The sequence below is a fragment of the Acanthopagrus latus genome, chromosome 14 (genome assembly GCF_904848185.1).
Source record: "Acanthopagrus latus isolate v.2019 chromosome 14, fAcaLat1.1, whole genome shotgun sequence".
In the NCBI taxonomy this organism is placed as follows: domain Eukaryota; kingdom Metazoa; phylum Chordata; class Actinopteri; order Spariformes; family Sparidae; genus Acanthopagrus; species Acanthopagrus latus.
In genome coordinates this window covers 10404537-10427698 of record NC_051052.1, presented here as the reverse complement: position 1 = coordinate 10427698, position 23162 = coordinate 10404537, and the positions used below count along the sequence as shown (strand labels likewise).

Genomic DNA, 23162 nt, shown 5'->3' with positions numbered 1-23162 from the left:
TGGAAGGGGGATTTGGCTGCTATCAAGTGGTAGCAGCCCACTATCAAACACGCGTCTGGCTTGTAAACAGGCAGCTGGCAGCTCTCCAAGCTCCCCACAGTGTGCGGCGCGGCCGAGCCGAGCGGAGTGGAGTTGTGACACTGATCCCACCCCTATCACTCCCCGACAGCCCGCGCTAATAGACCCTTCAAACACTCTCACCTCTATCTATATTTTATTTGAGACATGCCAAGTCTGTTGTGTGTACACGTGTTTGTGTGCTGGTGTGTGTTTGCGTGCAGCCGCTCTGGATGTGCATCATGTTGTGAGTGTGAGTGTGAGAGCGCGTGTCTCTCTGGATGAGGCATCTTCTTTATTGCTTGTTGTTGACATGGATCCCTTTAGCCCTTAACAGGAGGCAGCGGGAGGGCTAAGCTGCTAACCAGCCGCACACACGCAAACACACACACACACACACACACACACACACACACACACACACACACACACACAGAGGAACACACAAACACACATTACACTGCTTCACCAGTCGAAAAGCATTATTCAGCAGGTCAACAGCCACTCTCACTGCTCGCGAGCGTGTTTGTGTGTATACAGGATGCGTGTGCGCTGGATGTGTACGTGCGTGCCGGCGCTCGGCGCTTCAGGCTAAGGCACTCAGAGTGAAATTATGTTCTCAGACTGTCTCCGTGTTGCCCTCTTTATCCTGACAGGCGAGGAAACAGCCACAAATAAATAAGCAGGGCTCTCTCTCTCTCTCTCTCTCCCCAGACGTGACCGCCATGGCATACCAGCACTCCAGAAGGCGGCGTGGAGAAAAACAGAATTGTATTTTTTTGTAGGGGTGGCAGGGGACTGTGACTCGATAAGCACGGTGTATGTGTTGTATTTGTGCCACTTAAAGTAAAGCTGCTTCCGTGGGGACGGATGTTAAAGGGGCATTTGAGGACACAACAGGCATGGAGGAATTTGTGTCTGGGGCAGAGGCCGTTTACAGAAACAGGCAGAATTTTTTTTTTTTTAAAACTTCAAAGATGTCGGCAGACTAGGGATGCATGGTAATGGATTTCTTTTTGCCAATACCTGATATGCGGATGTTTCCAACTTTTTTCTCCTCTTATGGATTTGGCTCACTGGCAGTTGCAGACATGCGCTGATTTTCAAAATGTATACTGAGCAAAATAAGAAAAGTTTGTCAATGTTTTCTGACATATTCGGTTAATTTTAAAGCCTTTATTTGCTAATACTGACGGTCAAAAGAGTTAAATATGACATTTAAATCATTTGTTTACGTAGGAAAAGAAATATTTTGAAGCTTTTACAGGTATTACGAATCAAAAACAGAGATTTTTTGGTAATATATTGGTCTGATATCCACCTCTATCATTGTGGTGTATCATAACATGTGGCCAGAGATGCTCTTCACACTCTAACATTGCTAAATATCAAAGGACAGCCACACACACAGACACACAAGCTAACTGGTCCTCTGCCAAGGTTTAACTTGGGGTTAGGTCACCAAACTTCATGAACCAATAAGCAGACTAAAAGGAGAGTCAGGGGAGATGTCAATCAAGCATCAAGTTTTTGATTAATTAGTAAAAATAGGTGCAAACAGTTAGAGCCTTTAAACACATATAATACATTCAAGTTGTGACGCATTCAGACGAGATTAGATTAGATTAAATGAGATAAAATGGGACTTTACTGATCCCTCACTGGGGAAATTCACTTGTTACATCAGTTCCAGAGTCGTTAGCAGAGGGAAAACCTTGTTCATTGAGTGAAATATCATAAAAACAGGCAGAATCGTTCATCAAATTTGAGTCTAACCACTCAGTGAGGGTTTATTCTAAGTGGTGGACGTAATGTATTGGTTATAGTTCAGCATGTATAACGCTTCAAACCTGTATCCCAGAGTGGCAGCAGTTTCTGAAATGGTCTAACGTTTCATGAACATCCACAATAAGCTATAGTGTGACTGTCTAAGGTTATTAGCAATTGTCTGACACTATAACACAATTGTGCTGACTTATGAAGAGTATTTGCTTGCTGCCAGTAAAGTGTAAGACGAAATTATTCAAGTTAACATTATCACTTTGTCAGGGCACATATATGACATATCTAAGATCAGCTGGGCATATCTGAGTCTTACACTGTCTTCATTAAAACATCTTGACCATACACTGAGTATTCTGACTAAATCCCTGATCTGATGTCCTTTAGCCAACAGCATGTGTTAATGTCTCATGCAGCTGCTGCCCATCATGAACACCCACAACGCAGCCTCTTAAATGCAACTCTGAAGTCCAACCTTCATCCTCACCCAAAGGTTCCCAAAAGGTTCCCAAATCATCGCCCTCAACAGCCATAAGCTAATGTGATGTCTGACCTTTGTGCGCATTCATTTCATACAAACAAGGCCTTGTTGGAGAGACTTATCGAGCACACAAAGGCAGAGGCCGGGGATGTGTGGTTTCATAATGAGCAGCCATTTTGTTTTTCTGCTTTCCTAGCCAGAGGGGAATCGAATCGATATGTTGTGGTGACAGCAGTTTTATTTAAATGTCCACGGCTGTAGACAACAATAAAAAAGAAACAGGGAAAAGTGAGCGTTCAAATGGTGGCTGATGATAATGAAAAGAAAACCCCTCCCCAGCCGGCCTATAAAAGACTTGCAGAGAGACATCTTTGAAGGTTCTCCTTCAAAGCCCCGGCTTGCCTCCACAGCCGCATCAGGGGATTTCTGTTATTAATTGAAGTTAATTTTCTGGGATATCAGTTTGCTGGGCACGTGGGAAAGATTGATAGCCCCCGCGTGTCTCCCGAGTGTTAGGATGTAGAGGGGGACGGGCGAGAGGACAGAGAAATGACACTGTTCCCTCACCATCCCACAGCCCGGCGTTCACTTTTATCATCACCAAATCAAATTACAAACATCGGAGGCCAACCTTGGCTGGAGGAGATTTCCATAAGATTAATTAGGCCAGCTAGCCAAAGACAGAGTGGGCAGGGAAAATATAAAATAATAAATATAGGAGTGGGTGGGTGGGGGGGTGGCTGGTGGTGAAGGGGATGGGGGTTGGTAGAGGGATAAGGGATGAAATGTGTGTGTCTGTGTGTGAGAATGGGCAAGTCAAATGGACAATGGGTAATTAGTGCAAGCAGCGGATTCTCAAAGGCATGGGGAGGACAGCCGGGCGGGGGCTCTCCGTTGGCCCCGTGATGTGGAGGGCCGTACGGCGGGGCCCACATTTAATTAGCGCCACTTTGATACCCACAGGAGTGCCAGGGGCCCCGGGGCAACCTAAACAGTGACTGACAACCCCACACCTCCGGACGCTCCCTGCTCTCCAATTATAGATGCACCAAGCTGAGAGGGCCCAGTGTAAACCCTCATAGAAGGGGAACTCACATGTGCATGACCGTGCTCTCACACACACACACACGTGCGAACGCATACGCACCTTTGTACTGTACGTGCACAAAAATGCCCAAACAAGCCAGCCAACCAGGCAGCTGGCTCCAGCCTCTTCCTATTTGTGTGCTACAAATTGGCATTTGGATTAAATGGAGCTTGAGATGCCCTGAAGGCGGGAAGAGAAGACAATCTCTCACCTGGCCTGATCTGCTACCAGAGCAGACGTTTAAAATGAGGATTAATTTTAGGGGGGGGGGGGGGGGGGGGGATGTGGAAGAAGCGGCGGAGAAATCCTCTGCCTCTGTTTTCTGAGACAAGGCGCATTAGCAAACAGGGGTTAAAAACAGGCAAGCGCAAGCACGCACGCACACACAAATACCAGTGCACAATCTGCAATATTAATGTGCGGGAGCGAGCATGAATAAGTGACTGGAAAGAAGCTTTTGCTGTGTTGCACTAGTCTATTTTTAATGCGCAGGGATGTGCCTGACACCACAACATTTTGCAGCGCTCGAGCTACGTGAACAAACAATGCCTGGCTCCATGAATTATGCAGCTGCAGCGGTTTCAACCAGCCCAAAACACATATTTAGTAAACAAACTGCTTACTCTTTAGCTAACAAGATGTTTGTGTAAATAATAGATATTCAAATCTGTTCTCCCGACGCGGAGGAAGAAAGTTGCCGTGTAATTTGTTGTATTATTTAGCACATTGTCTTTTGGCTCCCGCTCGCTGACTCCCCTGTTGCCAATTTTCGCGGCGCCTCGTTGACAAACACATAAATGAAAACATCAACAGCAACATGCTTGTTGTTCTTTCTCAATATGCCCTGTGAAAACACTTCCTTTTTTTTTTTTCCTCCCTTTTCCCCGGTAACAACCGCCGCCTGTCATAAATGAATTACCAGACTTTGAAATATTAATCCACATGACACACATCCCTCACAAAGGAGGGGGAAATGTGAAGATTTTTCGCAGTGACAAGCCAACGCTGACTGCTTAGATTTTTAATCAAAAGAAATCAATAGGATAAATATTGTATGTAAAAGATGGCAGCGCTAACAATATGGCATCTAATCACATGCCTTTGCTCGCGCTGTCAAAGATAATTCCCCTGCAAGTCTCTTATGGGAAACCGCGGCGGTGCGCTCAGCGCTGATGAAATGTGGAGACTTTCCTCCAGCAGATTGGTGTCGTTGGCCCTCCTCGACATTGTACACAACGAGCCGTGTTGTGTTTATCCGGGGAGCGGGGAGGTTGTGTTGTTTCATCAATAAAGCCTGTTTGATCGGGGATTGCCTTTAATCGATGGAGGAAATCAAACAAACAGAGGCTGCTAATGGCGGGATAATCTGTGACAGAGATCTGAAATCCACTAAAAGCCCGGGGGTTTGATCCACCTCACACCCCTGGGCGAGGGGAGGGGAAGCGGAGAAGAGTGTTACTATTGCGCATACACTGAACGGTCCACTTACACATGAATACATATGAAAGCTGAGTGAGGACACGTGCACAATACATGCCCATAGTACCTCACGTAAGATGTTTTCCAAGTCCCTCTGTTCTCTTCAGGTTGTAATCTATATCTTGTTTTATAAACGTCGCTCAGTCCCATTATAAAAACAGAAACTGAACATACTGGCAAATGCAACTACAGTGAAGCAGCAGTTGACAGTTTGAATGGCAAATAATTATGGCTGCATTCCATTCAGCTGTGCCCCATCAAGGGGCCTGGCATTGTGAATCGGGATCGTCGTTTGTTGAACCTGTACTTTTTCCTGCTCCCTGCTGTCCTTCTCAAAGTGCGAGATTCTGATAGCGAAAGAGAGGCTGTCAGGGTGGATGGAGGGAGTGCAGAGTGCCAGACTCGACAATGGAAAATGGAACTGTATAGAATCCTCGTGGTTGATATTCAACCACATTTCGCCCACCCCAAGCCTTGTCCAAGTGCTTTGACTTGGCTGACGATAAAAGTCAAAGTTTAAATACTAGCAGTGGTTTCAGTGAGCATTGGCGTAAACATTATTAGTGAATGTTTTGCAGATATGTTCATTACAGTTCGTACAGCTCAGTGGTACAGTGCTACTCAAGAACTGAGACTGGGTCCCGGGTTCATTTACAGCCCTTTGCTGCATGTGTTCCTCTTTCTCTCTCACTACTATCCAATATGAAGCATAAAAAAGCCCCAAAAAGGTAACTTTCAAAACGTATTTGATGCTGCAATTTTGTAATATTTATCAGCGACATGTTTTTTTTAGGAAAGCAGGGTTGTAATCCCCTCAGCTGCAATATATTGTTGTTCAGATGCTGCTGAGGTCTCATACAACAACAGTAAATAAACATAATCCCATAGCATTTAGCATCTCAATGGGTCCAGCCCTTGTGTTGCACTGATATGCAGACACACAAACAGACTGTGGCTAAGCACTTTAAAATAAGGGTAGTTAAAAAGATGTTCATTAAGCCTGTCATGGTGATTACCTTATCAACTTACTGTACATATCTCATCAACATACGTGACCTTGACCACTTTTGCTGATCTCACCATGGCTCTTTGTGTTTATATGAGAGTTGTGTTAACAGTGTCCATTTTCTTTTATTTTTGAAGGTTGTGGGGTTTTATTCTATTCATGCTTTATTTATTTAGGATAATCTAAATTCAAATGTCTCAATATTCTTAAGAATTAAAAGTTAACTGTTCCTTGAAAGGGTGTACTTCCATTTTAATGCCATCATATTACATTACATCAGTGGCATAATATGGCCTTAAGGAGACATTTTTTGTTCATTTTCAGGTTGATAATTTAATTTTTGGTTACTACAAGAATAGTTTTACATGCATTTGTGCTCAAAAAACACTTCAATATCCTCATTCTGTCCATTCTGTCCTCTGTTTTAGCTCCTGTTTCTTTAAGGCCCGCTCCCGCAAGATGCACAGTTTTCTCTGATTGGTCAGCTCACACATGCCTGATCAACAACAACAGAGCAGCTATGCTTTATCAATTCTTATGTGCCAAACTATCTTCTAGGTATAAGTTGTGCAAATGTGTGACTCTGTGATGTAGTTTGATGTCACAAAGTCACAAAAATTAAATGCGGGACTACTGACTAGGTGCTTCAGGGGTAGCGTTTTAACCGTTTCACCTGTCAAGATCTTTTACCTGCATCGTAACATACACATAACACACTGAAGGAAGGAAAAAAAGAGAACTAAAAAGCAGAATATGTTCCCTGTAAAATAACAATGATATCATATTGTTACCATCTCTGGGACAATGCATCCTCTAACAAAAAGTTTTTTTTGTGACAGGCCTCATTTTCATGTTTGGGAAAAACATGTTTGTGTCACTTTTTGCATTTTAGGACATCTTTCTCAGACCAGGCTACACACACACACATAAAATACATATTCACTAAACTCATCCTACAGGGCTGATGTCATGCCCACCCATCTCCACCACTACCACATTAGCCCATTTGTCACACTCCAGGCTCCCCGAGGTAGTCCATAGAGTCGACCCTCTTGACCCAGACACTCTCTCACCCAACTGCCTCCAGAGCCCGGGGTGTCCCTCCCTTCTGTAACCGCCAACACAACCCCACCTCCCCTCCCCTCCCCTCCAACCTCACATATACTCCCACCACTCCCCCATTTGCCAACCTCCTCTCTGTCTACACATGGAGCCTGGGGAAGCTAAAGCAGCGCCAGATGGGGCCTCTTGTTACCACAACAGGCAGTCATGCATTTGTTGTAAAGCAGGCCCTCTCGCTCTCACTCTCCTTTGCCCTCTCGGCCTCTGTTCGCCTTATACATATTGATGTACAGAAACTTGGCATGACACGTAGAAGTTGACTCAATTTGTGTAGACCCCCGACAGCTGTCAGACATTACAACCAATCAGTTTGGCTCTCACCAGCCATTGGGCAACGAGCCCAGACTGTTGAGCACCAATGGCCTTTATTGGAGACGACAAATTGGGCCCTCTCAAAATACTCGGCCATTCGCTCAGTGGTGCAATTTGTCACCGCTTCTTCTTTTTTTTTTTTTTTTGGGTGGCCACTGACAGTATATCACCTTTCCCAGAGGACACGTTTCTATACACTGCATTAGAGGAGCCGTCACATTTTCACTTTCTCTCCCCCCCAGATCTCCTCTTTTCTGTTGCAGCCTTTCCTCTCCATCAAAGCGCCTCTCATCCAGCTTGTATCCCTTTCAGGAACAAGCTTGCTGGAAGTGACTGACTGAGGAAGTCGCCTCCGTCTCCTGTGTATCTCGACATCGCGCCTTCTCCGAGGTGACAACAGGCGAGACGGAGCTGTCACATTATGATGAACATATGTAGCCATCCATTGTAATTTGTTGTTAAAAACTATATGCATATATATTAGTGATTAGCACGTTACCAGCTGTTCACTCCACGACAAACGCTATACGCAGTCTTCTCTGTGCACGCGAGATCAAATCAGTGCGATGACAGTTGGGAAGACACTGAAAGGGTACTTCAATTCATCACTGCATCTCCTCTCTGACAAGCTTTTCCAAGACATTGTTTACTTCACTTATCATCAGTTTTGACATCAGCTGGACTGATTGGACATTACAGTTTCGTGATTTCATGAAGTCGGTGCTTGAGCTTCTTTGAGCCCGTCCGCATTCAACACTGCACTTAAAATTTTCATTGCAGTTTTAAATCTGGATAGAATAAAGAAGTCGTAAACTTCACATTAAGCCAGGTATTGTCCGGGGCGGAGAGCAACATTAACGATCGGGCACGCAGCTCATGCTGAAGCCATCAAGCCATCGACCCGACACTGCGCCCCATCCATCCCACAGCTGCGACCCATTATCATTTGTTAGAGATTCTGTATATCAACAAGGAAAACATTACATAAAAGGTTCCATATGGTCAAGAAATTCAGTGTTCAGTGTGTCGGACACTAAACGGTTTGGAGTAATTTAACATGATCCCTTTTGAGAAAGAATCTCGCCCACCCCCCCTTAACCGCTGACGTTTCTAACAAAAGACACAGAAAACATGTGGTGTTGATGCATGCGAGTGCAATAACATTTGCTCTGCAAATCACTACCACATTGGGCTGCGCTGTATCAGGTAAGCTGTCTTAACAATAAGTGTCTATTCAGTATATTGCACTGTATGTTTCTAAGAATGACTGAAGAGAGAGAAAATGATCCTTAACATTTTTTCAACAGGCGGTAGACGTTTTCTGTTAGAACACGTTTTGTCAATAATAAATCTTTATCCATGCCATTTTGACATTTAAAGGAGTCAAATGTACCGATGAACGATATGTTAAATGAATTTGTCTGGGTGTATTTGTTTGTTGGCAGGACTCAGCGTGTCTCAGAACTGTTGCATCTTGGCTGCCGCTGTTGGCTGTGACCCAAGACTTCCAATTAGGGCGAAATGCCAACAAACACGCGCGATACCATCAATGTGTGCCAGACAAACCTGTGGAGTCTTTGCCCCGTGGTGCTGCGCTACATGAAGGTTTTAATGGCTGTCAGTTCATCACTTAAATGCTGTAAACGCCCCCGCCAGTGAGCTGTGAGCAGCCCGCCGCAATCTGTTGGTAAATTAACCGGGAGGGGGGGCGTTTGGCATCTCCGCCCAGCGCTGGCGCCCTGCCAGTGCCAGTCTGCAGGCACAACGGGCTGGTCTACAAATGTGCTGATGGAGGGAGCAGGTAGGGCGCAGCGAGGAGTCGAGCGTGGGAAGATCGGGATGTAGGAGCAACCAATGGAGAAAGAACGTGTAAGCAACCAGTCAGAGGTGGAATAATGTTGGAGGATTCAAATGGAAGCTTTCTCTTAAATAATATCAAGTCAACAGCCGATATTTCATAGTTCTGTCAAGACCTCCTTAAGTCATGACTGAGACCAAGACTTTGCGGGACCAAGACTCACAATGCACAATAACATGTGGAACCTGCCAACCACGGGCACTCAAACAATTATAGAATGCAGGGATATATTTGCAGTCGTGGCCCTGACTTTAAAAAAAGCAAATCACATAAAAAAAAAAGAACTGCACTAAAAGCCATTTTTGAAATGCAAAGGGATCCTGGAGTCACACATCGCTCCATCTAGAGCTGCAACAATCAGCCACTTGATGGATTAGGTGACTGAAAGGACATAATTCAGCAACTATTAACTAACAAACTTTTACGTGTCACTTATGATGGTAAACGAAGAGGTTCTGGACTGTTTTTTGAACAGAAGAAGCCATGTTAACATTATGCTTTGTCATTAGTCATGAAAACATTCCTCAGGTTAATTGATAATAAAAGTAATGGGTGGTTGCAACTAGCTCCAACAAACAAATTAATGTGGAAGCAACATTTCACGAGAACTTCTCCTGTTCTATGTCGAGGATCAGCTGTTTGAGGGTGGCTTGGATTTCCCATCGAACGAAGCTTCCAGCCTTCACTGGTGACGCTCCAACTGAGCTAATTCACTAAATAGTCTGTGTGAACAACCCCTGGCCCCACTCCACCCTTTTTCCTCACTTCAAAGTAACTTTATTAGGGGAGAGATTAGAATGCACTTAACCTCTAATGATGCCATATGAGAGGCTGAAGAAAGAGGTTCCTACACGACGCAGTTTTATTTGATAGTTTCAATATGAAGAAAGGAAGGGGAGCAGCGTGGGGGAGGAAGGAGGGAGGGAACGCGAAGGATGACAGTTCTGTATCTGAAAGCAACGTTTTGTCGCAGGCGGCCCCCGCCGCTGCTCCGTCCCCACCCTCCACTGACAATGTACAGCTGTTCTCCCCTCCCTCTTTTCCTTCCACTTCACCCTTCTTCTCTCTCTCTAACCTCCCACAATCCCCTTTTCCTCCTTTAGTCAAACCCCCTTCCCCTTCCTTCCCTCCCCCCTAGCTTTTTTTTCTCTCTCGCCCCCCGCAAAAAATAGGCCAAGGTAACTTGCCAGCCACCTCCCTCCCCCCCATCCGCCACCCCCTCCCCGGGGGTTTGTGTGATATTTAACTACGGCTACAGTGGCATTTACTAATTTTATATGTGCAGAATTTATGTCAGATTCTTATTCAGTGAGAACAGGGGAGAGGAGCAAAGGTGGCTGGCTCCGTGTCCACTGTGTATACACTGGTATTATGTGAACTATTCACAACACGTCCACTGACACGAGCGTTGCTATTTTGTCTATAATGCCGCTGCTTTCCAACCCAGGTGCCACAATTAAAGCCTAACCTTAGCATTTGGAGAGGGAGACACGAAGGAGCCAATTTGTTGTCCACCACGTGGCCGATACGATACAGAGTGGCCGATGAAGGTAGCCTTGTTCTTTGTCTTTTTTCTTTTTTTTTTTTCTCAGAGGGAGCTCACAGCCCAGGGGCCACATCTTGTTGACAGGGGCACAGGGTCAGTCAGATGCTACGGATACAGCGACACAGACCGAAGACAAAGACATGCAGGCACATACACAAACACAGAGGAGCACGCACATGCACTGTCATGAACACGCACAGTTGTCGGAGGCCTGCGTGTGCGTGACATACATTACACATACAGGCAGATAAGCAGTAAAGACAGTGTGATATACCGGTTTCGAGGTGTACCGGGGTACACAAGCTGACGGCTACTTAACATCTAGATTTGCTTATCTATGAAACTGAAATCTAAAATATTATAGGGCTTAAAGATACATATATTTAAAGTTTATATTGTGTTTCATGTCTGTCCAAATATAATATTTTTTGTGAAATTATGATATACATTTTTTTCAATCAGTAAATAGAAGTTGGGACGCTTTGTGCTTTTCCAACATATATTAAATTGAACACGTTACAAGACAAGATATTCAAAGTTCAAGCTGACGAAACCTTATTGATTTTTGTAACTATAAACTCATCATGGATTTGATGCCTGCAGTGAGTAGAACCACAGCATCCCAACTTTTTTTTTCGGGGTTGTGTTCTTGTTGTTGAATGAAAATTCACTGACTTAAATTACAAACACTACTTACAAACAGCTTGTAATGTTTAACATCAGACTTTAACACCCACCCTTCCCTTGCTTTACTTAGCGCAACCAACTTAAAATCACATTATAATGAACAGTGTAATATGCTAAAAAAAAAGGACTGTAATGTACGACTATGATTATTTTAATACATTAAAGCCCTTGAAAAAGTAGTGAGCGACCAGCAATTCTTATGTATTGATACTTGTCCTTGTGATTATTGTTATAAAGCTGAATATGTATGACTGTTTATATGTACGGCACACTAAAATGGATTTTAAGTATGTTTTTCAATGACTGTAGATATCAGTGTCATAATGAGTTACTGTTATAAAGACTTTGCGTTTTTAACATATTGTAAGTATGTTTATAATGTGCGATAATAGACCTGGGCTTCATAGAAAGTGTTGGTGGTGAGCATTTACAACACAATCTCAGCATTTAATCTAAGTATTTAATACAATACGGGGTAAGAGTTGACTTCCAGCAACACAACTCCTGTCAAACATATACAATGTGAAACAGAAGTCAAGGTTTGCTGGATTTTTTTCTTAAGAAATGTTTTTCTCCAGCTATGAAATGTAAACCCAACTGGAATTAAAATACAAATAATAAATCAGAAGCTATGGATAGATAGCAGCAACATCTGCAATAACAAATGCATTAGTTATCAATGTTTAAATGTATTTCCTGTTCTGTCGCTTTCCAGTTTGAACTGGATGGAAATGTCATTATGACATTCCCGGTCTGAACTTGTGACGGCTGAAAATTCAGATTTCATCACAAACCTCCAAAGACAGGCTGCTCTGAAAAGAATAAAATCACAATAATGGAGCAAAAGAGAATGAGAAAGAGTGATAGAGACAGCTGGAGAAAGCAAAAGAGAATGGAGCAGAAATAGAGAGAGTGGTCGAGAGTCGTAGGGAGGAGAGCAAAAGAGGGAGTTGAAGTGTGGGGAAAAAGAATGATAAAAGGAACTGACTGAAAAGGGGGTTCAGGAGATTGACCTGTGGGGCTTAAAATCAAATTGCAACGGCATTGTATTCCCTCCCATTTCCAGTACGGCTAGTAAGCTCCTTATTGATAGACGAGAGATGAGACCACCCATACCTGGGGCTCATCCTGCTGTCAGCGTGCAGGACGGGCAGCAGGAGGAGGGAGGAATCACACATCACATGTGGGGCCCTTTTCTATTTTGCAGCCAAAGCCAAAGCCAAATCCCCAGGGTGGGATCCCGCCTCGTCCCCCAACTCAATAAAATAATTAGCTTTTGGACGGCCCGGCCGTTAATCAAGCTGCTCTAACATATGCAAAGGCAAAAAGAGGAGGACAAAAAAAAGATATATTCATTTTTTTATCCGCCTTTTCACTTTGGCGAGCCGTGGCACTTTTATCTGTAAAAGTCGCTGATGTGAGTTCTTTTTTTTTTTTTCAGATTTCTATAAAACATACGGCACAGCCAGATTGCTTTTTAATTTTATGTTTAGTCTACAGGAAGCCAGATTATTGCTCCCCGGACAGAGGGGGTTGAGAAGTAAATGAGAGAATCAGCACAAACTGTTTCGTTTCAAATAAATCTGCTAGGTGCCGGAGAGTGGGGCGCGTCATGTGAAGAATTTGTTTAAATAAACTAGTGTTTCTCCCCCCCTCTCTCTGCGAGATTCCTCCGTGTGCGTAATTGTTAGCTGTAAAAGAAACATCTGTTTGGCTGTGGTCAAAGAATGCCCAGACAATTAGAGCAGCCCTCAGACAAATAAGTAACTGTGAATGGGAAGCATTAAAAAAAAGCCCAAAACAGATCTTCCAGTAGCGTGTGTACAAAGCTGCACAAACACTAACATTAACTTGCTACTTCAAAATTATTTTTGGACATTACCTATGAGTAATTCTTAAAAAAAAAGGGGGAGAAATATCCCATTTCTGAACTCAAATGGGCTCCCACAGACACAGGATCTTATGTAAATGCATGAAAAAAGTGAGGCGGAGGTGATATCAGGCTGTCTGACAACAAGTGAGATGCCTCTTGTCTGTGGAGGCCTTTGCCGTGTGCCACTGTTGGAAATTGCACTAAAATATGGGGTGCTAATTTAAGGCCCGACACATTTCAGTGTCTGATTTTGCTTTTGCTACACATTACAATCAGGAGGCTGCAGATATGTGTTTTACACTCACCTCTTCAGGGGATTAATCAGTATTTTCACACCTACTGTATATGAAGGGCAATTGGGCTTAACCTTAGATATGCAAATAGACCCCCTTTTGTATTCATGTTATAGTCGAGAATGTATTTCAGTCGAAAGCGAAAGGTCACAGAGATGACTCACGGTGTCAGGAATCACCGGTACCGTCCAGGTTTCTTACGGTTTTGCTTATGCCGGGCTGAAATGTCATAACAAGATAAAGCAACAGTTTGGATGAGGTAGAGAAGTGGAGAGTACAACCAACTGTCAGACTTTCAATTCCTGGTGGTCAAATACCTCACACTGATTTAAGGAATACCTAACAAAAAAACAAAACAAAAAAAAAAACAATATCAGACACACCTGCTGATAGGAGAAAACAAGTCAATGCGCAACAGTCAGATACATGGAGGAGAGGAGCACTCACAGAGCTCTTATCCTTGAGAGAGAATCTCTGAGAACACTCATGGATTTTTTTTTTTTTTTCTTTTGCAGCGGGCATGAACTAAAACCGAAAGTGCTAAATAACAACGACTTCCATGCAGTCCACCAAAACAGAGAGAAAAACACACGCCAGCCCCTCCTCATCTTTTTTTATATTTTCTCTCCATCCTCCTCCTCTGGCCCCCTCGTACCAAAGCTCACATCTCTAATGCATGAGCCCATCGCCACGCATTGTGGAGGGATCCAGCATCAACCAACAACGTGTTCAATAAAATATGGCGGCGTGGCGTTCAAAGCCATGATAAACGCACCTGACATGGTGGGGTGGGGGTGGGGGGGGGGGGGGGGATAGAGCAGGACGTGCAGCTTTTGTCAGAAAGCTGGGGAAAGCGAGGGCGAGGAGCACATGAGAGACGAGAGAGGCTGAGGGGGAACTGTTGGGAGGAATATTGTAACTTTCAGATCATAACACTTCCACTGTGGCTCCAGAGCGATGGTGGTAGACTGGTGGCTCATACAGATCTTGCCTGTGTGTGTGTGTGTGTGTGTGTGTGTGTTTGACTGAGTGCTTGTGTGTGTTTTTGGGATGGCGTGTGGTCTGCATCAGTGCAGCAGCTGCATTCCATCCTGACGAGTTTCCCCATCAATAAACTGATCTGACTCTACTTGAGTGAAATGAAATGGAAGAATTTAGATTGAAGAACTGGCTCCAAGATGTACAGTTTAAACTCAGTGTGACCATTAGAAATAATATGTCTAATATGATGATATTGACGGGCAGAACTGATAACAATTTCACATTTTGAGGCCTTCAGGAAATATAAGGAGTCTACAGATAGTTAGCTTAGCCTAGCATAAAGACTGAAATCAGGGGGAAACAACTAGCCTAGCTCTGTCCAAAGTAAATTGTATCCACCTACCAGCACCTCTAAAGCTCTTAAAATAACAAAATATACCTTGTGTGTTTAATTAGTGCAAAAACTGAAGAGTAAAAAATCACTTTACCATTTCAAGGGGAATTAGTGATTTGTTGGAGTCTCTGCTGGTGGCTTTTCCGAAGTATATTCTGGCATATTCTGGCATATAGCCCTGCAGTAGCAAATTGTCATTTTTAAACTTTGGTTTACATTTCAAATTACACAAGCGACACAAAATGTATATAGTGAACAATAATTAGTAAGCTTTCGAGCTCCTGATGGATGGATTTTCTTAACTTTGCCATCCAGAGGTAACAGAAATCCAGTCTAGCTGTTTTGCTGTTAAGTTAAGTTAAGCCAGCTGGCTCGCTCCAACTTAGTATTAATTGATGTTTGATGCTGACAACACGTTACCTGACAACACGTCCCAACAATGATAAAGCTTGCTTACATGACGTTTACTGTGTTACGCAGTTAAAGTATAGAAATTTTGGGTTGGTTAGGTTTAGGAAAAGATTGGTTTGCTTCCTGTGATAAGCTATTTCAGCCCAAAACAGGGTTTCTTTGTCTTCCCCGCCATTTGAAACATCCCCTAATTGTCAGAGGGAACAGATTTGTGTAGAACCAATCATAGAGCGATCTCTTGCATTATAATTAGGTCAACTTAATGTGTTGTGGCCCTTGAACAAGATTGCAACTGTGGCCTTTATTTACTGTGTACACACAAGAGCGGTATCAACCTTCTTGTCTGGCTCTCGGCAGAAAAGCAATTAGGTTAATTAACTGAAATGCTGAACTATTACTTAAAAAAAATGATTAAAAAACATTTAATTAACTGAAGGGCTAAACTAAAATAAAACAGGAATTAGAGATGTTTCCCACGTCCTCGTTGCTGCATTATGACGCCTCACTGCTTTTTTGACGCCACTAGTTTGTATGGAAGTGTGTGTCTCCCTGTGTGTGTGTGTGTGTGTGTGTGTGTGTGAGTGGGTTACTGAGGTAGAGAGAGAACAAGAGAGACAGCTACAGCAGGAGAGATTGAGCACAGCGGACTGTGTGGCCAATGATGTCTGCAGATCATCATGTATCATAATTACCCGCAGCAGAAATTAGAGTGGGGATGTTGAAATTTCCATCATGTCTGTTTTCTTTGGGCCTCGCGCACCTAATCACCTCCAACGGAATGCGGCTGTCAATCATCTCATGACTCCTGTCCTCGATCCATAATTCCAGGGTCCCCAGTGTGGCGCTGCCTGCTGGACCAAGCTGCCTCGCACATATAGAGACACACACACACACACACACACACACACACACGCGCGCGCGCGCACACACACACACACAGTCAGTTGACGGCGTGCACACAAAGGTATGTCCACTGTTTTCTAGAAAGTATGTGCACGTGCACGGTACACACACTCCCAGCAAGATTAGCTAAGAACAAGAGGTTGAACGCATGCAGCCAAATGAAATAAATAAATAAATAAATAGATAAATAAAATACAAGCTGGTGTTCTCATAAATTTTAGATGACAGGCTCGTATTGATTGGGGTGTGTTTGAAACTAAACAAGTTATATCCATGGCCCAGAGCACTGAACATGCACTCTGTAATAATTATTTATGATATATTTGGAGAAGGGCCCAGTGATGTTTTGGCATAATAAGCTGGAGCAGACTGCAGACTGTAATCACCTGGGCTATCTCTCACTACTGAAGACTTGGCAGAAAGTGTGCTTTGTGAGAAACTTTTTTTTTTTCTTTTCTTAAAGGGAGCCCACAGAAGGAATCAAAAGTGGAGTTTTGGGGTCACGCCAAACTATTTTCACAGAGGACAAGATGAAAAATATGCACAAGACGACTGATTGAAATGACTGTAATTTAATCTATAAAAGATACTGTATTCTTAACCAATTCGAAGTAGTGCTGTATATGACCGCTACCCTCACTCAGCCATGTTCCTTTAAAGTGAAATAAAACAACCGTGACGTCAATCAGAGGGCCTGAGGTCGAATGACAGGTACACGATCACCCTGTTTAGTCCAGCCTGATATCAAAGATGAGACCTCGATACAACCGGACTTGTCATGCAAAAAAGGCCACATTCCACTCGGTGTGTATGTGTGTGTTTATTTGCTGATAAGCCCCCCGGAAGATGAGAGTGGGGACCGGCCAGTGACAGGTGATGCACTTCACATTTAACAAGCTTACACTCCAGTGTGTCCGTACATACAAACAGGGCGTAAGTAGCTTGGAAATCAATGGCCTCCAAGGGGAAGAGCAGTGCCCCCCCCTCCCATCCCCCCATCCCCACCGCTCCCCGCTCTTTTTCATGTCCCGTCCAACGAGAGCCTCGACACTGCTAATCCATGTTTAATATCAAGGAACTGTGGCATATGAGGAGGGGAAAAACACGGCACACCCCTCAGATTTTTTTTTTTTCCAATTTGGAACAGATGAAAAATTTAACAGTAATGTAACACTAATCAGGAGCTGTTGTTTACATAGCCGTGACCTCTGACTCAAAGTGTGATGATGTTTTCCCATGAGGCCGCGGTGTGCATGCACGCGCGCGTGTGAAAGACTGTGTACACTAGGCCAGTTTGGCTCTGTTTGTTTCCTCCATCCACACATGGCCACCTTCACACACTGCTCTTAACTTAAAGGTGCACTCTGTGGTTTAATCAGAAGAGAAGCATTGGCTTTGAATAATTTGTTTTTTATGTCAAAACAAACTAAATGCACAAACTCAGTTCATTTTCCTGAGTGGATAAACTTCTGTCTTTGTTTATATGTGGCGGACCCTGCCACCTTTCTAGCTTCAAAAAGTGTTCTGGGGACCTTATTTTCCTCAGAGAAAGTTCAGTTATGGAAAAAAATAAATATTTCTTGTTAATGTTAAATGTCTGGGTTTGGATTTTCTTTGCAGAGTGTCCCTTTAAAAAGGCTACAGATAGAAATAACTTTGTACCTGTTTCATTTGGATCGGCAGCAGCGTAATTTCCCGGGTCACCCGTATTATTCAAGACATCCCAATTACTCACTTGTTTTCTCATTACCCTGTCTCACCGACAATGTTTTCCACATGTGGATATCCTTATTAGGCTGACCATCATCTCTAACATCTGATAATATGATTGGTCCTCCTTCAAATGCTTAACCTTTTCAAGAGTTTCTGAGGACTAACCCTGAAGCTCTTTATAAATAAGGCAGGAGGTGCTCAAATCCTGTAAAACCTAAAAAGATGTAAATACACTTCCTTTGACTCTAAAAAGGAAAGGAAAAACACTTTGCGCTCTGCAGTTTTTAGCAAATCTTTTTTGCGGGCTATTTTCTACTGCGGATTTGCTGTCAGTGTGATCAACCCAACGCGAACTGGCCTCACCCAGTGCAACAGAGTGGCTCATTAATATGTTTATAGCCACACCAACTATATTGCTTTCTTTTTTACCTTTAAATTCAGACTGATCTGCACCAACACACACACACACACACACACACACACACACACACACACATACACACATCAGTTTTGCTAGGCCACACACACACACACACACACACACACACACACCAATACATGCCCTCAAACCCACAAGAGAGCTGGGGGGGGAGGATCCTGCAGAGGTCAGTATAGCAGCACCACAGATCAAAGACTTCTTTGACTTCACAAGTGTGTGTGTGTGTGTGTGTGTGTGTGTGTGAGAGACTGTGCGACCATGTGCAAATTTGTGTGTGTGCTTGCCTGTACTGTATGTGATCTGTGCGTGTGTGTGTGTGTGTGGACAAGACTTCTGTGTTGTCCGCCGCGGTGAAACAACTCCTCTGAACAGACACGTTGTCTGCAAGAGTTAAAATCAGTGGAGAGAACAGACCCGGAGCTCCTCAAGTTGACACAACAAATCACGCTTTATTTTTTTAACCTTTTTTAAAAAAATGATTATTGTGTTCACCACATCTGCCTCCAAGCTGCTATCACAGGAGCAGAAACCAAAAAAGCTGAAATTATCTACCTCAACTGAAAGCTGTGGTGAGACTTCCTCTGTTAATTAATTCCATGCCTGCCATTCTTGTAAACTCTGGATTTCTAACACGTACCGTGTACATGTGTATCGCACGTATGAGGGAGGGGGAGAAAAAGATAAAAAAAGAGAATTCCTGAAAGGTTATGTTGCAGATAGGAGAGTGGTGGCTGCTGGAGGAGGAGGAGGAGGAGGAGGAGGGGTTGAAAGTATAAGAGTATTCTTTTCCTCCGCCTCTCCTCTGGTTTTAATTGCAAGGTGCAAAAGTGAAATGGCTGTGCTACGTGATAGTGTTAGAGGAAACAGGGGTGTCAGTGGGTGAGGGAGGTGGCGTCGGGGTGGAGAAGGGATGATGGGCAGGCAGCAGAGGGGTACAGAGTGGTGTTGAGAGGTGGCAGTGCTGGTGGTGGTGGGTGGTGGGGGACCCTGTGTGTGTGCATGAATATGTGTGTGTGTGGAGGTGACAGACAGGAGAGCGAGTCCCCAAGGTGCACTCCGAGGAGCAATAGATAAAGATTCTCTGGGGAAATTTCTCTCATTAGTCCTCAGACACAGTTCAGTAATTCAGCCGTGTCAGGTTACAGTTTGTCATGAGACAAAAAAAAAAAAAAAAAAAAAAAAAAGGAAGGCAAATAAATAAATAAGTCGGCATGAAGAATAATGTGAAAAAGCACGAGTCTGCTTCCGGGATATGGCACCTCAAACGAAACGTAAGCTCCCCGCCAATCAGTCATAGTGTAGTTTATGTTCATGTCTGTGCAAACTCATACAACAAATATTGTGAAGACTTTGAAAGGACTAAATAAAAGATACTGAGTGTATGTTTGGGTTATTCCTTTACTGACATGTTAGATTCCAGTGAATAACTTTGTAAAATTGTAAAACGTGGATGTTCATGTGCCACCATTCCATATTGCCGTGTGGATATGTTGTCCCACCCCTTGTTCCAAGGTGGGTACCAAATGTGAAAATCGGTCGTGTTCCCCCATCCTGTTCCCAAGTTACTGGTGTTGAATAAAAGCCAGAAAAAGTGCTCTTACAGAACATTATGATGTCACAGAGAGGTTGACCTTTGACCTTTGGAATTTAAAAAAAAAAAAAATCATCACATTTCATCCGATTAGACATTTGTGTTAAGTTTGGTTAAAATCAGTGCATGAAGTGTTGAGTTATCCCCCCAGTGATTGTGACATCACAGTGATCTTTGACTGCGAAATTCAAAAGAAATTCTCTCAAGGTTTTACTGAGATATTGAATTTAAAACACAAGGTCAGTTGGAATCCGAGCGCACATTTGTGCCGCATTTGAGGAAATTCCCTTAGTGTGTTCCGGAGATATCGTGCTCACAAGAATGGGAACGATGGACGGCCTGACGTTGGCACTCCTGCTGGAGGCCATTGTGAGCAGAGGCAAATCATCCAAATCACCTGATAAGTCAACCGTCAGCGCTTAAATGAGGTAGCCCTCTCGCAGTGGAGTGTTTTAAACCCGATGGCGGCAGTGTCGTTTGGCACCCAAAGTAGACTAAAGCAAGATAAATACATTATCTGCCAGCCACTGTACTGTTTACTGGTGCAGCAGAATGGGTACAATCAAGGGGCTGAATTCAAAGTGAGGGAAACACAAAGGAAGAGCTATGATGTTGACACCAGAGATATAGTCGGAGTAAGAAAACACCCCGGCCTAACTGGCTAACATATTAATCTTGCCACCAACACAGCCTGCAGTTATCTCCTCGGTACAAGAGCTCCTCCAGGAACAAAAGAAGCTCTTCCTCAAACAGCGTCGCAAGTTTTGGACGTTTTTATTACACTGTTAGCGGCATCAATTTTGAGCAACAAAAGGAGCCCCCCGCTTGTGTGTCACCTCAGAGACAAAGCCAAACCAAGACAAATGAATTCCCCGGCATGTGATTGTTTCAAATGTGGTGGCGTTGGGTGGGTTAGGAGGAGGGGGGGGAGATCTATTCTTTTCACTCCTTGACACAACAGCACAGATACAACCAATGTGCCCTTTTCGGAAGACAAGAGACACCGGGTGAGACAGACACACAGTTGTGACAGACGGGCGGAGAGGGGAGTTGGGTGGGGCGGGGGGGGGGCCACCAAATGTATGAGGAAAAACTCAATCCTCATATCTGGTTCATTATATTTTCAGCATCGTAATCAATAATCACAGACGCCTGCCTGCCTCTCTCCTCCCTCTCTCTCTGTCTCTCTCTCTCCTCGAATTAATGAATAATAGAAACATTGTGAAATTCATTTTTCCAGATCATATTTTTTAAACCTGCGAGCACCATTAGTCTGAGAAAAAAGATGCCGCCTGCTGTTGGCCTTTGTCACCCTCTGCAGCTTTCCTGTAACTCTCCGGCCGTCTGCATGCCTAAGCAAGGAGGCCAAGGCCTTTTACTCCGCTGTCAGATGGAAATGGAAGTCGGTTTCCGTCCGTAATTGCTCCTCTGTGTCTGCATCATCTTTACCAAACGAGGAGGGAAAAAAAAAAGGGACAGAAAGCGCGAGACAAGAGAGGGAGAGAGCACGGGAGGCCCGCGTGCCCTCTGCTATACTATCAACCTCAACAGTCTATTATACCTGACGCTCCTCATCTCACTCATTATCCTCGCGGGTTAAAGGTCAGACCGTTCCCCATCCCAAGTGGTCATTTAACTCTTCTTAACACAACAAAGAATGCAGATGACATCGCTGTTGCATAAAAAGGTTATGTGCGGCACAACCCGGAGAAGTCTCTGACGGCTCACTCATTGCATATTTAAAAAAAAAAAGGGAAAAAGAAAGGCGCGCGTGTGTGTGTGGGGGAGGAGGAGGAGGAGGAGGAGGGTAAGCGCTTCAGTTATGGCGCTCACCTCCATCCGCTGGAGTGACCGGTGGTTCGCCTCTCACCGCGCAGGGGGGAGAATAACAGTTCAGCCTTGTGGCGACCTTGGATATACGCTGGGCCAGAGCTGTTTTAATACAAGCACAGCTCTCACTTTATGGATGCCTTTGTATTATTAATACTATGAGAAATGAGAGGCGAGAGGTGAGAGACTGCGGGCCGGGTTTATAGAATACCGTAGCGCCCAGCAGCGCGGTGCGGCCATGGGAGCAGGAGAAGGCTGAGCGGTGAAATAATTCTGGAAAAAAAATAAAAACACACATAAACTTAACCGTCACTGAATACTAAATAACAGCGGGACTGTTCTACGCTCAGGGCCACACACCAACAACATTCGAATTAACAAGGGTTCATTTTTTAATACATTTTATCGCTCTTTCGGGATTAACATACTGCTAATATATCACATCCTTCCTTTCGGGATTCCTGTGCCAACATCAAGTGTAATGAAACTGGAGTCCCCCTGTAAATGTAATTCTTGGAGCAGGCGAAAACACTGATCTTCTTCGAGCATTGTGCCTAACCTCTGGACTCCGAAAACCCCACAAAATAGAATTATTACACCCCAAGTAGCCCGGGTCGGAGTCAGTCATGCGCTGCCGTTAGTCCTGCCTCCGTCTGTGATGGCACATTGATCAACTGCATGTCCTCGGGCGCCGCTGCGCTAGCCAAGCAGAAGCAGCGAGAGCTTATAAAACACTTTTAACCAAACTTCAGGGCAAACCGGGCCGAGGATAAGTGTGTGTCAGAGCGGAGGAGGGGGGTCGTGTGTGATTTTGTCCGTGTTTGTGGGGATGTGTGACTCCCCGTGTCTGAGCTGGGGGGGAGGGAGCTGTCGCAGCACCCCGAGGCCAATCTCAAACAAGGGGAAAGAGCTTGAAAAGTGGGACAGCCCCCCGCCAAACACAACAACTTCGCTGAGAGAGAGCGCCACAAAGTCAGCGGAAAGTCATCCGCGCTGCGAGCGAACAACAAATTAATCTTCCCATTGGCTGGTTCGTGAAGAAATGGGTGATTCTGACCCGCATAACAAACCCCCGATACAGAGTACACAAAGAGTGGATACTGTGAGCTTTAAGTGCGTGTGGAAGTACACACAAGAGAGCTACGAGGCAGAGACAAAGACACAACATTGTAAGAGATTATGACTTCTCTCCTTTCATTTGAATCGGCGCTCAAGTTGAATAAAGCTATTTATAGAAGTGGCTTTGGAGCCGCTCGGAGAATTATGTAAATTCAAATAACATATTCTTTATATCAGAGCGAAAAATAATGAAGGCGC

General features: G+C 44.2%; 1 protein-coding gene across 1 annotated transcript in view; it reads right to left on the bottom strand.

Annotated features, from left to right (window-relative positions):
• Nucleotides 1-16061: 16061 nt before the first annotated feature.
• The window catches only part of mdfic (MyoD family inhibitor domain containing), a 150263-nt gene continuing 143162 nt past the window's right edge, over nucleotides 16062-23162 (bottom strand). The window contains exon 8 of the transcript XR_005078851.1: nucleotides 16062-16230. The gene's annotated coding sequence lies outside the window, so the exon portion shown is untranslated. The remainder of the gene's footprint in view (nucleotides 16231-23162) is intronic.